Raw genomic sequence first — 15,562 nt, forward strand, 5'->3', positions numbered from 1 at the left:
CCACCTGCTAAAAATAGCACCAGCACATGCTTGGCCGAGTGGGCCACACCAAAGTCAAAGGACAAAGCAGCGAGATTATCCTCAGCCCTGCCTTTCCTCCTACAGACAGCTCCAGGCACATATACAAGTGCTGTTCTCTCCAAGGAAGCTCAAGAAGTGGAAGTCACTATTTTGTCAGAGGGGCAAAGAAGAATCACAGAAGATGGAGCCGCCTTCACAAGGGTTGCTGTCCCTGGTACTCACAAAGGCACACCCAGGTCAAGGGCAGAGAGAAGGGGTGGGGGCTGGGACAGAACTTGCTGCCTCCTCCAACCAGGACTGGGATACTCCTGGGTGACAGCCTGTTGAGGGCCAGGGGATGGTCTCATGACCTCCATGTGAGGTCTGACAGGCGTGTTATTATTAGCTAAAGAATGAGTGTCTTCAAGGTTGTCTTTTCAACCCGCTCAGTCTTGGAGGAGTTCTTATCCCATTTTACAGGAAACCAAAGTTCATGATCTTTAATTCTTATCTTTCCAAAGTCTTATTTTGCCATGCACTTTTTTTTTTTTAAAGAGAGAGAGAGAAAGAGAGAGAATTTTATTTTAATATTTTTTAAGTTTTCGGAGGACACATCTTTGTATGTGGTGCTGAGGATCGAATCCGGGCCGCATGCATGCCAGGCGAGCGTGCTACCGCTTGAGCCACATCCCCAGCCCCTTGCCATACACTTTTGAAATGGGCAAGTAATGTCTATAATAAAAAAGCCTCAGACTAGGTAGCTGTGCCTTAAGGTCTGAGAAACTGCCTTGGATTTTCTGCCGTGAGGCTTAAACAACTCAAACTCAGTTTGTGAGATAAATTATTTCAATCCTTTAAAAACCCATTTTTACTTTCTGGGTGAGTGATAATGGAGGAGTAAATAAGAAACAGCCTTTGAGCATGGGGTAAAAGGAGAGGGGAAAGAGGGAGAGAGGGCAGATAGCGTGGGGAAGGAGAGACTATCTTGACATAGGTCAAAAGCTAGCCTAGGCCTGCAGAGTGGTGCACACCACCTACTGGGGAGGCTGAGGCAGGAGAATCATAAGTTAGAGGCCAGCCTGGGCCAAAACAAACGAAACAAAAAATAACCAGCCCAGCCCTCCCTGTATCCTGGGATCAGCTTGCCCTCCTCAGGGACTCACTCCTCATTTACAAACTTGAGATGCCTAACCTCATAGAGTTGAGAATATAAAAACAGCACTGTTCAAAAAAGAAAGAAAAAGATTCCATCCTAGCCAGTTATGGTGGCACACAACTGTAGTCCCAGATACTCAGGAGGTGGAGGCAGGATTGCTTGAGCCCAGGAGTTCAAGAATAGCCAAAGCAACCTTGAATCAAAATTAATAAAAATAACCTTCCTAAAGTGCCACAGGTGTCTGTTATGCATCTGTTGCATCTGGCTCCAGGAAAAAAAAAAAAAAAATCTCACGCTATATGTCAAAGGCCAGTCTAGCAAGGTTCAAACAAAGCACACCCAAGGCTGGATCAGGAGGGCACCTGAAAAAAGGCCCCCCCTAACTCCCCCAACCGCCCCCCCTCCATGCTTCAGGATCAGCACTCTCTCCAATGGCCCACTCTCTCCAATGTCTTCTGTAAATACAGAAAAACATTCCATAACATTTAGATGAACTGAAGGGAACAGAATAAAAATCCAACCTGGTTTAGCTGAGGGCCTATACTAGGGTCCTATAGGAAGTCATCAGGTTAACTAGCAGATCTGATGACATCTGCCTTTCAGAGACCAGGGAATTAAGAACAAAGGACCTTTATGATAATAAACAGGCTCTTGAAGCAACACAGAGCTCTAAGGACCTGTCCCTTCTGCTTCATGTGCATGTCCCTAGCCCCTTACTAAGCTCCTCTCTCAAACTGTTTCATAAATGATCACTCCTCTCCTAAGTACTTAGTACCGGAAGTTGCTTATCATGGATAGAAATAAAGTTGATGGGTTTATGGACTATGGAAGCCTAAACCCAAACACATGATGATTTAGAGATTTATAAGTTGAAGCAATTTGTTTTGTTGTTTTAATTTTGAAGTACTGACAACTAAATCCAGAATACTCTACTGCTAAGTTACATGTCCAGTCATTTACTTTTTGAGACAAGGTTCAAGACTGGCCTGGAACTTTGCAATTCTCCTGCCTCAATCTTCCCAGTTGCTGGGATTATAGTGTGCACTACCATGCCTGGCTAGCAATTAAGCTTTTAAAATTGTTTTTAAAAAGAACATACTAGACCAGTGCTGTCAGAAAGAACCATGATGTTGAAAATGTTCTTGACCCGAGCTGTCCAGGACAGCAGCCCTCAGGCACCCTATTCAACTCCAAGGTTCCTAGGGGCATAACCTAAATACCATTAATGTTCACCAATCCTCCTTTACCAGGTGAGGACACTGACACCCCAGAGGGCCGAGAGGCCTGCCTAGACTCACAGCCAGGGTTCAGCACTCAGAACTACACTAAGCCCAAGGTTCTTGCCACTAAGCTCAGAGGTAAGATAAGCCTCACTGGCTCCAAGCTCTGCATACCTTAACTTCCAGAACTCACCTGGGTGCCCTGCTTTGTTCCCAAGTACAAATGGGCCTTAGTGACACATGGCTAGATGAACATGACCAGCCAGTATTACAGGACGGGGAACAGAATGTTTACTACCTACACCTGTAAACTTAACAAACCAAGCTGCAGACATGTCCAGATTGCAAAGACCTGGACAGAATAACTCTGCTAGCATTTAGGAAGAGAAAAAGAAAGTTAAGGAAAAGGACACTTTGAAAGCTACTTATTACTGGAAAGCCAGTCCTCAAACTGCTGATGATGATGTGCATAACTTTACTACAAAAATCTGCTTAGAAAGCAGCAGAAACATTAGGGAAAAAAAAAAAAAAAAAACAAGGAATTAAGAATATTCTTTGGTTCTTTTCACAAAAGCCCTCCAGAGGACCTGGTTCAAACCCACACTTGTTTCTCTACCCCTCACTGAAACAATCTAGAATGGCCTCCGGTTTCAGTGATGCTCAGAGGTATGAGGATTAAAAGGAAGGTGAAAGAAGAGGCAGCCCCTAAATCTCAGTTTCCACATCCCCAAGAGCTACTTCTCCAGCCAGACTCTGTCCTGCTCCAAACATGTTCAGTGACAGTACTTTCCACTGCCCAAGTTTAAAATTAGGTATCAGGTTCACTCAGTGGAGTGCTACAAATGCACATGGGTACTTGATGTTAAATGTGCAAGTGAAACCTGGGTGAAGTAGATACACCAAGAAGGGAGAGAGGAGAAACAGAGCTTGCCCTAGGAAGCAAGGTTTAGGATTAATAGGTGCCCCACTATGGAGATGAACAATTCCAAAGAGTATATGATTTCAGTGGACCAAGAGGCCCAGAGAACTCAGCACCTCCCCCTTAGTACAGGAAATTTCCTCAGAATAACAAACCAAAGGCATTAACTCTCAGCTGACACAACTGTCTGGCTTCCCCACAACGGGAAGAGACCAAGCGGCAGAGAGGTCAGTCATCCTAAACACACCAGGAAGAAGTAGTGGGGAACCAGCTCTCCAGGCACTCTGGCTGCCACTCTTCAAAGCCCTAAAATGCCCACCCAATCATGACATGTTGAACTAGGAGGCTAGCCAGCAAACTGGGGAAACCAATTTGTCTCCCTCAGCACTTTAACCAAATTTCTAGGTCAGAGGCTAGGAGGAAAGGGGTGATTTTAATAAAATTCAAATCAAGTGATTCAAGTGAAATTTAACTCAGTCTCGGATTCCTAGGAATGAGAGAACAATGTTTAAGCACCTATCAGGTACCAGGCACAGTCCAAAGTCTCACAAATATGAAATCCATCTCTCTTTAGAATGGGAAAGGAACACTGTGAAGGTTAGAACTACCTTCCCTCACAAACTATGGCTATGACCAATCTAGGTCCAAAGCCCAAGAATAATCTGGGTTACCAGGCAGCAGGACAAACTGCCCTAAAATATTGATGCTCAGCAACCTTACACTGGAGATATATCAACTTCAGCACCTGAGCAGGCTACTTGAAAGAGATACTTAACCTCCACTGTCACCCTGCACTGGCCAAGTGAATGTAAATGCATTTCCAAGAAACAGCTGGGAGACAAGAGAGACACCCCTGCAGGGGACTCCACCAACACACAAATCCACTAGACCTGTCTCACTCAAAGGCTTGCATCAGTTATCCGCCTTGGTTCAGTTTTCTGCACAGAACACGAATGATAATGGAGCCTATTTAAGCCAGAAACCACCAAGGCTTTAGTGATTCGCATACCTGAAGAATACAGACCTCTAATGTATGCTCATTTTTCACAAGGCTACACACAAATTATTATCCATGACACAAAACTAGAAGTGAAACAAGATTCAACACAAGTAAAAAATCTCCCCAAAAATAACTTCACTTGTTCCCAGTGCTCAAAAGAATCTTCAATAATCAGCAGGTGAACTCTTGAATGTCAAGAACAGAGGAATCAAATGATCACATCATGATGCCTTTTTCATTTCAAAGATGCTCTATACCTTTAAGAACAGAGTGGCTGAGTGCTAAGAGTTCAAGCTTTGCTTTCCACATAAAGGGTTAACAGGAGGTACTAATTTGGGAAGGACTTAGCGGTTACATGAACATGTAAGGTTATTAGTTACCAGAACTAATAGCTTTTCGTGAACAGTGTTCCTAATCAGCAATTGAGACATGGAGAAGGTGGAGGGGAGATAGGAAGCAAACCATCTAACAGAGGTGGCTGCACCAGGTCCAGCGGCCCAGATTTCACTGCAAAAGATAATTTAAATTTCGAGTAGCCTGCACTTCAGTAGGGGAAATACAGGCAGTTCAACCTCACTAATTGCCCTGCACACACACCTTACCCTACCCAGCTTGAGAGGCTTCCACTCACACCTGGAGCGAAGTCCACCGGGTTTGTGTTAACCATAGCCCAGGGGCAGGAAGGCGCCTGCCACCCTGCTGCATCTCCTCGGGAGAGGAGGGGCAAGTCCCTCAATGCTCAGGGCTTCCCATGGGTCCAGGGTCCCGTCTGTACAGTACACCATCACCGCACTCTTCCTCTCTTATACCTCCCTACTTCCTAGCAAGGGAAATGGTTAAGAACTATAACCTACGGCACAAAATAGTTGAACACTTAGAAATCCCATCCCTGAGGTGTCCAGCCCCATGGTCTAAGCACATTTTAACCCATACCTCAGTGCATGTGTGGACCTTGCAGATCGCGAACCTGAGTTGGGGGGAGCACGTGACTATTGGCGTCCCAGAGGAGTGAAGTCAGCGAGCCTATTGGGCTGGACGGCTTCCACCTCTCCGGACCGCTTAAGGGGGTTGCAAATGCTAACTCTCTTCGAGACATCCAAGCCCTTGTCCTCTGGATCCTCACTCGGTTCTAAGCGTCCCTCCGCTCCAAACACGGTTCCGGGCACAGCAGTCGCCCAGCCCATCCTCCCAGCTCGGTGCGCCGAGCCCTCTTCACTGGTTCACAATGCTAAACTCCAGGGGTTGGGCTACCTGCTGGGGTTTGCCACCACCATCAAGCCAAAGAGGCCGAGAAGTTGGGTTACGCTCCAGAAGTGAACAATTTAACTCCTATCCCCCCCCCCCAACGGGAGAACGGCTCCCTGCGGGATTTGGAGGACCTCCTCGCCCTTCTGAGCACCTGGTCCTGCCCACAGTCCGCCCCGCCGCCGCCTCTCCGGGCTCAAACTGGGTACACACGACCTTTGAAAAGTAAACGCGAGTGGGGCTGGGCGACCTTGGGTGGGACGCTCAGGCGGTGAGCGCGCTCCGGCAGTTAAGGCGCAGAAGGGGCGCCCCGGGTGTCGCGTCCCCGCCCCCGCCCCGAGGGCGGTGACGCGCGTGGGGGGAACCGCACGGCTCAGAGCGCCGCCTCCATCCACGCACACGCGACCTGTCAGCAGGAGCCTTCGGGCAGACAACCCCGCGGGGGAGGACCATTGGGCGCGCTGGCTACGGAGGCAAGACGGGCCTGCTTGACAGCAGACTAGCGTGAGCCCTCTGCACACGCTCGGGATCCGGATCTTCTGCCTCCCACTACCTGGAGCGCGCGTCGCGCCCCGCACCTGCACCCCAGGCGCCCCAACAACACGACGGCGCCCTCCCAGGGCCCAGGCAGGGGATGAGCGGGCCAGGCGACCCCCCAGTGCCCCTAACTTACCAGCTTCTCTGCGACCGTCGGGGTGTGGAGCCCTGGCGCCGCCGCCACCCCCCCCCCAGCCCCCGCCTGGCCCCACGGCCCAGCCCCGCAGCTCTGTGCTCGGGGCCGCTCCCCCACGTGCTCGCCCAGGCCAGTGAAACACAGAGATATTAAATACTGAGGACGCGCAGCGACGTGCCCGCGGCGCGACGCAAAGCCCCGCCCCTCGCCCTCGTGCCCCCGCGCCCCCGCTTCACCCGCTCACCTGCGCGTGCGCGCGCCGGCCGCTCCCGCCCGTAACTCGCGCGCCTCTCCCAGCTGCGCCAGAGGGGGCGCGGTCTGGAGTGCTCAGCTAACATCCCGTTGCCGCCGGGAGCCAGCCTTCCCAGTGCTCTCGCGAGAGGAGCTGTAATCTCGATGGGCCGGGAGAGCGGCCTGGCTGGAATGTCGAGATCCCAGAAAACTCTGGATTCTCTGCCCCACTATCCCCGCGCCTGTTGCCCCGCTTCGGCCTTGGGAGATTACAAGGGGTCAGATTGGCTGTCTTCTCCCTGGGGACCGAGAGTCCTATGGAAGAGGCGGAGAAGCTAGTGATGGGCAGCACCCCCCCACACACACCCACTTGCATCGGGGCTTTAGCTTCCCGGTAACTAATGTAACGTAGTAATGCATAATTCGGTGGTCATTAATAATTACTCAGTAAGTGTGCACTCGTGGTACCCGGTGCCACGCGAGTGCAACTTTTTGGCCCATTTTCGCAACTTGGTGATATCGAAGTGAAATACTTTCCTCCAAATGGGTTCGGGTTTTGGAATGATTCCCGCGAAGTGACGGTCACCGTGAGTCACTCCCTCCTCCAGGAACTTGGAAAAAGAAATTCCCTCCAGACAATTGGCAGGGTGGGGTTTGCGGCTCTCCAGCCCTGCTCCGATCCTTAAGACGTAGGGACTTTGAGCATTTGTTTGGACAAAATAAAAGATCTCGTGCTAAGAACGTTGCCATTGCTTGGGGAAATAATCTTTATTAGCGATCAAGTGCAAATTCAAATGACAATGAGATAAGTTTGCCTGTTGAGTTTAAATTCATGCATATGTGAATCCCAAGTGCATGGTGGGGTGGGTGCCGTGAGGTAAACAAGAGGAAGCTGACAAAAAGAGAAATAACAAGGCTTCTTTTAGTTCCTGCAGTAAGGAAAGGCCCAAGGTGAAATTCAAACACATCTACTGGGACAGAAGCTGCCAGCCTTGGAAGTTGAATCTATGCATAAGGGGTGGGGGAATACTGTGCAGAGGCACAACAGGGAAAAGCAAGAAATAGTTTCTAGTGAACTGGAAGATAAGGTGGGGGGTGGGGGGAGGAAACGATAGGACAAAGGTCAAGGTTGAGGGAGGGGTTGTTTCTTGGTTGTGGGTTTGTTTGTTGGGGGTGTTACTGTTTTTTAGGGGTGGGGGAGGTTAGACCATCTTATAACCCACAGTCAAGCTTGGATTTTATTCTACTCAGCCCCAAAGCCAGTCATAATTTCACCTCTGGGCCTTTGCTCTTCAATCCTTTCCACCTGAAATCTTAACTGCAGAGGTTATCCCATCGTCTCTTACTCAAGGAACTGGGGGTGTGGTTTAGTGGCAAAGATTTTGCCTGGCATTCCTGAAATCATGGGTTCAATCTTCAACACACCACAAAAAATCATAAATCATCTCTTTCTCAAGTATCAGCTCTATAAAAAATAAAATTGTAAACAATAAACACACAATTCCTCTTCCCTTGCCCCTTCCTTTTTTTTTTTTTTTAAATAGGCTTTACCAACATCTACTATCTACATTTATGTAGGAGGCAGGGATTATTGAGGTCCTGGCACCTAGGGGCTGCTCAGTAAAAATATGTTTAGTGAATGAATATGAAGCTACTAACGAAGGTTGAGAGTGACACAATATTAGTTCGGTTTTAAAGATAGAGCTGTATCTGCTATAAGAAGAATGGATGAGAGAGACACCAGGATAGAAACAGAGAACAGGCAGGAGGCTAGAGCAAGTGGGTCAGGTGGGCAATGAGGCTGGTCTGAACTAAGAGCCTAGAGCTAAGTGGCCCTGGTGATGAAGAGTCTGTTTTATTCTCAAGATATATTTTAAGAGTAGAGTAACAAGATCACTGGTGTTGCAGTTAAGGAGAGGGGAACAATGAGTGACGATTCCTCTGGCTCCAGTTACTATATGAACTGAGAAGGGAGAAGATGGGAGCAGAGAAACATTTGTTTCATTTTGGACTTATTTAGTTTGTGCTGTTTTTATGACATTCAAGTGCAAATTGCAGTTAAGTTGGATATGCAAGGCTATAGCTCAGAGGAATAGTCTGAATGGGAAATACAAATATGTATCAAAAATCATGTAAAAAGGGGTATTTTAAAGATAGGTAATGCTTAGTGGTAGTGGAAGTAGGAAAGGGAAGAAACTGAGAAAAGGATATTCAAGGAATTAAGCCCTGGGAACACTGGCAGAAAAGAACAGGCAGAGGGAGGAAGTTAAAAAAGGGAGACAATGTTATGAATATGGTTATGAGAAAAACAGGTTGAATGAGATCAATATGTCAATCAAAGCCAATGTATGAGGACATGGGCAAGGCCTGCCAAGAAAAAGGGTGAGGGAAGAAAGGAGTGGGTTAACTGGATTCTGAGGGAAAATGCAAGCTACAAGTCAAAGCAGAAACAAGACCAAGATAGTGGCCACAAGGTCAAGGCAGTGTAGAGGGCAGAAAGACAGTCTTACTATAAAATTAGAGGAAAGAAAATGAAGGTGACAATGTAAGGTGATCCTAAGAACTTGACCAAGAGGAAAAGATTACGTGGTTAGCCTTCAACTTTAACCTCAGCTCAAGATAGGCAAGGTCTGTTTAAGGCAAGATTTTTTTTTTTTTTTGTGGGGGTAGGTGCTGGGGATGGAACCCAGGGTCTCTTGCATGCCAGGCAAGTACTCTATCACTGAGCCCCGAGGCAGGAATTTTAGGATGCATTAAACAGCTTCAAGGAGGTCCATGAACCCTCCTGAAGTTGTTCACATGGTATTTTAAGTATCATATGACATTTTTCTGCAGAGATTATTATGGATAGCTTCTCTCAGATTCTCTGATTCTGACCTTAAAAAAAGAAGAAACCTGTGAAGAGAACAAAACACTTTATCCAAAAAGGGAATGTGCTGATCAGAGGGAGGAGGTTTAAAAAAAAAAAAAATGGAAGCATTAAAGGAGATATTGAAAGAGGAGGAGGAGGAAGAGACAGAGCCCAAGGGGCCTGTGTGCCTCTCTGATATGTCAAAATGGTCAATTAAGAACCTGATGCTATTATTCATTTAATGCTTGTGTCTTGAGCCCTTCAGTCTGACTCTACACCCACCAAGCAGCCTTCTGATGATTCTGAGAGAGGCTGTAATTGGAATTACAAAGGCACTAGTACACCGGTGACTTTTTTGTCATTGTAAATTATATAAAGTGTCCTTTCATTTTCTACATCTGGTACATCTTGCAAATGTTTTTAGTGTGAGTCAGCTTGCAGTTCTGGGACTAGAACATGGGAAATTCTCTGAACCTGTTGTAAACTGAATGAGAGTTTGATGCAGGACCATGGGGAAAATTCTCCAAGGTGGACATCCCCTTATAAGGCTGTTTACAGAGTCAGCAGTTTCCTTTTCTTTATTTTTTTCTTTTCTAAACAGTCCCTCCAACTTCAGGATTGTGTATTTGAGAAATGTCCTACTTTTTCTATTGGATGAATCTACAAAGGAACTTTTGAAATGCTAGTATATATGAACTGTCTCCTATATGGCTATACACTAAAGGAGTCCCTCCCACTCACACCCCTCCACTCCACTCCTAATTCCCTTATTAAAATGAAGAAGCAGTTGGGCATAGTGGCACACACCTATTATCCCAGATATTTAGGTTGCTGATGGAGGAGGATCACAAGTTCGAGGCCAGCTTCAGCAATTTAGTGAGTCTTTGTCTCAAAATAAAAAAAGATCTGGGGATGAACTTCAGTGGTAGAGCCCATCCTGGGTTCAATTCCCAGTACTGGGTGGGGGTGGGGTAAGGATACATTTGGTGAGGCCTGAGGTCCCTGTGTGTGCAGGGGAGAATAAATGAGCTGCTACTAGGAAAGTCAATGGGAAGAGTTGGGGGAGGGAGGTGGATAACAACATTAATGTCACTTAAGTAACTAATATTCAGTGAGCACTTAAGGCCCAGCACTATGCAAAGTACTTACCTTAATCCTCTACCAACCTCAAAAAGTCTTACTATAATGTATTCCTGTCTCATAATCCTTAGTCACACAGCAACAAAGACAAGATATTTACCAGAGCAAACAAACTCAGAACGCATGGATTAACCAGATCACTTTACTGTGGCTTAAGGCAGACTGAGAGATTCAGGAAGTTGGGTTTTTTTTAAATTTCATTTTATTTGGGGAGTGGGGTACCAGGGATTGAACCCAGGGGCACTTCACCACTGAGCAACATCCCCAGCCCATTTTTTTGTTTGTTTTTGAGACAGGGTCTGGCTTTGAACTTGTGATCCTCCTGCTTCAGCCTCTTTAGCTGCTGGGATTATAGGTATGCACTACTATACCCAGCTAGGAAGTAGTTTTCTATACAAAAATATGTCTGCTATGGGGAAAATGGTGTTCCCTAAAACAGATATGCTGAAGTCCTAACCCTTTTTCCCTCAGAATGTGTCCTTATGTAGATGCAGGGCTGTCACAGATGTTGAGGCATGGTGGAGTGGAATGAACCTCTAGTTCAATATAACTAAGGTCCTTATAAGAGACCCCACTCTAATACAGCCACCATGACTGAAGGAAGGCAGAGAGACACAGAGAAAACCTCAGGTGAAGAAAGAATTGGACTGAGGTCTCTACAAGCCAAGGAACCTCAAGCCTGTCAGCAAACCATCTGGAGTTAGGAAGAGGCAAGGGAGGCTTCCCCTACAGGTTGCTGGGAGCACGGCCCTGCAGACGCCTTGATTTTGGACATCTTTTCTCCAGAACTGTGAGACAATAATTAAGTTGGTTGTTGTAAAGCACCTATTTCTAGCTGAACTTTGTTATAGAGGCACCTGGAAATGAATATAGTGCCCTTGTTTCTTGAACCATGGACACCATTTAGTTAAAGGGAATGTGCTATCAGTGGGTGGGGACAGTTGTCTGCTTTCCCTTTGACTTCACAGATCAGGGGCTCCACCCAAGTGGCTTTGATGAAGAGACCTCAGATAACTCCTACATAGGCTCTGGCACCATCACCACCACATACTTCTTGGGCATTTGTCAACTATATATTTATGATCTTAATTCTAGCTCTGTTCCATAGCTGGCTGGCCGGGGTATGGTTGGCTATTTCCCAGGGCCCCTCTACTCTTCCCAGCTTCTTCCAATGGCAATTCAGCTTGGAACTGGAGCATATGGAACTTTGTAAACTTCTTCATGCCAGGCAAAGTCCACTCAAAGCCAATCCAGGACCTTCAGTGACAGCAAAGCTCATCCAAGTAAAGAAGCAATTAAATGTGGGAGATGGTTACCTATTGTATTTGATTCTGTGGAAGATACCTTCTTCTGGTCCAATAGTTGGGATCCTCCCAAAGCCGCCTGAGCATGCTGGGTGCCTGTGTATGAATGTGGGGAACGTGTGAATCTATAAGAAATCTGCAATGAGCCTTCTCTAGGTGAAGTTTGTAATCTGCTGTACTGTATTTACTTTGGTAGTTTGAACACCTTTCTGTACACAGCAATCCAGAAATCTCAGATAATATCAAGGAAATAGGAACTTCCTTGGAGATGAGACATTTAACCCACTCCCAGGATCGATGGGCAGAGTACATTGCAAAAGGGAAGCTCTAACCCTGCACCTAAATTCTCCATTGTCTCCAACTTCCACATACCCACTGCCATCTCTCTGGAACCATTTACGGCTCATTTTAAAAGTGGTTAAGTTTCTTAGTAACCTCTGTCTCCTGTTTGATCAGACTAACAGTTCTCTACAACAGACTTTTCAGATTCCCACTCAGGATGGTCACTAGCCCTTATGCAAATTAGACAGCAGGTACCCCATTTCCCAAACATGCACAGCCCTGTGGCAGGTGGAGTGCAGTAGGGCAGTCTAGATAGCAGCCCCCGCTTGCCCTTGGGTTAGATGCCCATGTGCCCAATCCTCTGTATTCCTGCATTGGGATTGAATCCTAACAGGAAATAGCACTATCTACTGCCAACCAACCAGACCTCTTGAAGGTTTTGTTTGTTTATACTGAGGATGCTTTACCACCGAGGTGCTTTACCATTGAATTATATTCCCAGGACTTTTTATTTGTATTTTCTTTTTAATTTTGAAACAAGGTCTTGCTATGTTGCTGAGGCTTGCCTCAAACTTGTGATCCTCTTACCTCAGCCTCCCAAGTTGCTGGGATTACAGGTGTGCACCACCCACCGTGCCCAGGTGAGACCTCTTAAGGTTTTGTGCACCATGTTGCAACAGCTTCATTAATTGCTGCCAAAGACTTACAAAACACTGAAACTAATATCAAGACTAAAACATGTTTAAGAGAGTGGAATCCAGAAGTGAAAATCAGTACCACTTTGCATGGCAATTTGGCAAAATCTAGTAGAATAAAAGATATATATATATATATATGCTATAATGGGGTAAGTGCTTCCCTGGGTGGAAACTGTTACAGATCTATACAAATGTCCATTGAAATATTGTAATAACAATATATATTGTGATAAATAAATAAATACATATATATTTCCATCAGCAAAAAACGACTAAATTATGGCATGCTTCTTTAATGAAATACTATATAGCATTAAAAAAGCTACAAGTTTATAACATGGATGAATCTCAAAAACCATATTAATTGAGTGAGAAAAAGATGTTTCTGATACAGAAAGGTGCAAACATTATGATTCCTTTTGTGTAAAGTTTAAAAGAATCCATGATATATTACTTATGAATGCATGCATATGTTGAAAAACATAAAAACAAGCACAGACTTGGGCTAGTAGTTGTCTTGGGATCTTGGGATTGAGGATAAGGAAGAAAGGGAAGGACATACAGTCAACCCTCCATATCTTTGGGATCTGTATCCATGGAGTCAACCAAACAAGGATAGAAAACATTTTTTGAAGAGTGTGTCTATAACCAAACATGTTTGGACTTTTCCCCTGGTCATTGTTTCCTAAACAATACAGTGTAACAATTATTTACATAGTATTTACACTGAATTAGTTATTATAAACAATTTAGAGATCATTAAAAGTGTGATGGAAGATGTAAGTTCTATGTAAATACTACATCGTTTTATATAAGAGAGTTGCACATCCATAGATCTTGGTATCTATGGGGGTCTTGGAATGAACCCCCTGAAGATCTTGAGGGCTGACCCTCCTCATTTCATGTGTTTTAGTCTGCTTTTTCCACTGCTGTGATTAAAGGATCTGACCAGAACAATTTTAAAGGAGGAAAAGTTGATTAGAGGTGCTCATGGTTTCAGATGTTTTAGTCCATAGAAGGTTGGCTTCCTTCCTCAGGGCTCAGAGTGAGGCTGAACATCATGGCAGGAGAGGGTGGCAGAGGGAAGCAGCTAATATCCTGGTGACCAGGAGGCAGAGAGAGAAATTCCACTCACCAGATAATACCCAAAGCCACGCCCCAATTCCCACCTCCTTCAGCCACACCCTGCCATTTCAGTTACCACTCAATTACTCCCTATCAGGGGATTAAATCACTGACTGAGTTAAGACACTTACAACACAATTGTTTCTTTGAACATTCTTGCATGGTCTCTCACGTGAGCTTTTGGGGGACATCTCCCATCCAAACCATAACACAATGCTATTGGAAAAGTATGAAGGGGACTTTAACTGAATCTACTTAGTATTTTATTTCCTTAAAAGCATGATAAATATTTGAAGCAAATGAAGTTAAGGCTTTAGGAAAATAGACATATGTTTCTGTAGTCTCTACAGTCAAGTTGTATGATTGAAATGTTTCATGATAAAAATTTTCTCTTTGCAAAGTGAGATCCCTGGCATGAGGTGGCCCACATTTAAATCTGTGCAGCTCCACAGGAGTGTAACCTCAAACAAGCCCTATAGCCTCAGCCTATTTCATGGGGTTGTTGTGAAGATTAAGTGAGATAATACATGTAAATAGTTGGCACAGTACAAAGCACAATAAATAAAACCATTATTCCTTTCCAAGGGCTCTTATCAATCAGTCAAGAGGGAGTAAAAATTCATTTAACAAATAAGCATTAAAGGGCTGGGGATGTGGCTCAAGCGGTAGCGCGCTCACCTGGCATGCGTGCGGCCCGGGTTCGATCCTCAGCACCACATACAAACAAAGATGTTGTGTCCGATTAAAACTAAAAAATGAATATTAAAATTCTCTCTCTCTCTCTTAAAAAAAAATAAGCATTAAAGAACTATTTTGTGCCAGGCCTTGGCTAAGAGGCTGTGGTTACCAAAGTGAATTGCGGCCAGTCTGGTAGGGAAGGCCGATGTGTGTGTAAGTTAAGGTCACATGCAGTGGGGTCAGAGTTGTGATAGAGGTGAGTGCTAGGTGGCATGAGAGGTGGCAAATGTCAGGGAGTTTCACTCAGCAGAGTGAGGGTTAGGAAGACTGAACATTTTGCTGTTACTCTTTATTTAAATTTGACATTCACCAAAATAAGCCCTATTGCTTCTGTTGTCTCTGTTGTAAAATAAACCACATCAACACTTAATGTGTTTTAAAACAACATCAGGGACAGTTTGTTTCTGCTCCACATGTCAACTGGGTGATTCGACTGGGGATGGATATCTAAGATGATGACTCTCTCTGTCTAGTGTCCCAGCTGCACCGTGTGGGGGAGGGGAGGGCTGGGCTGGCCAGGAATTTCCTTCTTTCTGTAGTCTCTCCAGAAAGGGAACCTCTTTACATATTGATTCTCCAAGAGCATGAAAGCTGATTCTGCTAGGTCTTAACAGGGGTGCGGGTGGAGTTCAGGAGCAGAGTGCTTACCTAACATGACTGAGGCCCTGGGTTCAATCCCTAGTGCGGCAAAAAATAAATGAATGAAGCCGTAAAGCAGCTCAATGTTCATAGCAGCTCAATTCACAATAGCTTAGCTATGGAACCAATCTAGGTGCCCTTCAACAGATGAGTGGATTAAGAAAATGTGGTACATATACTCAATGGAATATTACTCAGCCTCAAAGAAGAATGAAATTATGGCATTTGCCAGTAAATAGATGGAACTGGAGACTATCATGCTAAGTGAAATAAGCCAATCCCCCAAAACCAAAGGCCAAATGTCCCCCCCCCCCTCTCTCTCTCTCTCTCTCTCTCTCTCT

General features: G+C 45.4%; 1 protein-coding gene across 2 annotated transcripts in view; it reads right to left on the reverse strand.

Annotated features, from left to right (window-relative positions):
* Akap1 (A-kinase anchoring protein 1) overlaps window positions 1-6,326 on the reverse strand; it is a 30,852-nt gene extending 24,526 nt beyond the window's left edge. The window contains exon 1 of one of the 2 annotated variants that reach the window (XM_046420404.2): window positions 6,214-6,326. The gene's annotated coding sequence lies outside the window, so the exon portion shown is untranslated. Of the gene's footprint in view, window positions 1-5,228; window positions 5,603-6,213 lie in introns of those variants that run through there. The other variant, XM_046420403.2, reaches the window with a different exon arrangement.
* Window positions 6,327-15,562: the final 9,236 nt, after the last annotated feature.

Source organism: Marmota monax, unplaced genomic scaffold, assembly GCF_021218885.2.
Source record: "Marmota monax isolate L192 unplaced genomic scaffold, Marmota_monax_Labrador192_F-V1.1 WCK01_AAM20220418_F8-fsc00064, whole genome shotgun sequence".
Lineage (NCBI taxonomy): Eukaryota > Metazoa > Chordata > Mammalia > Rodentia > Sciuridae > Marmota > Marmota monax.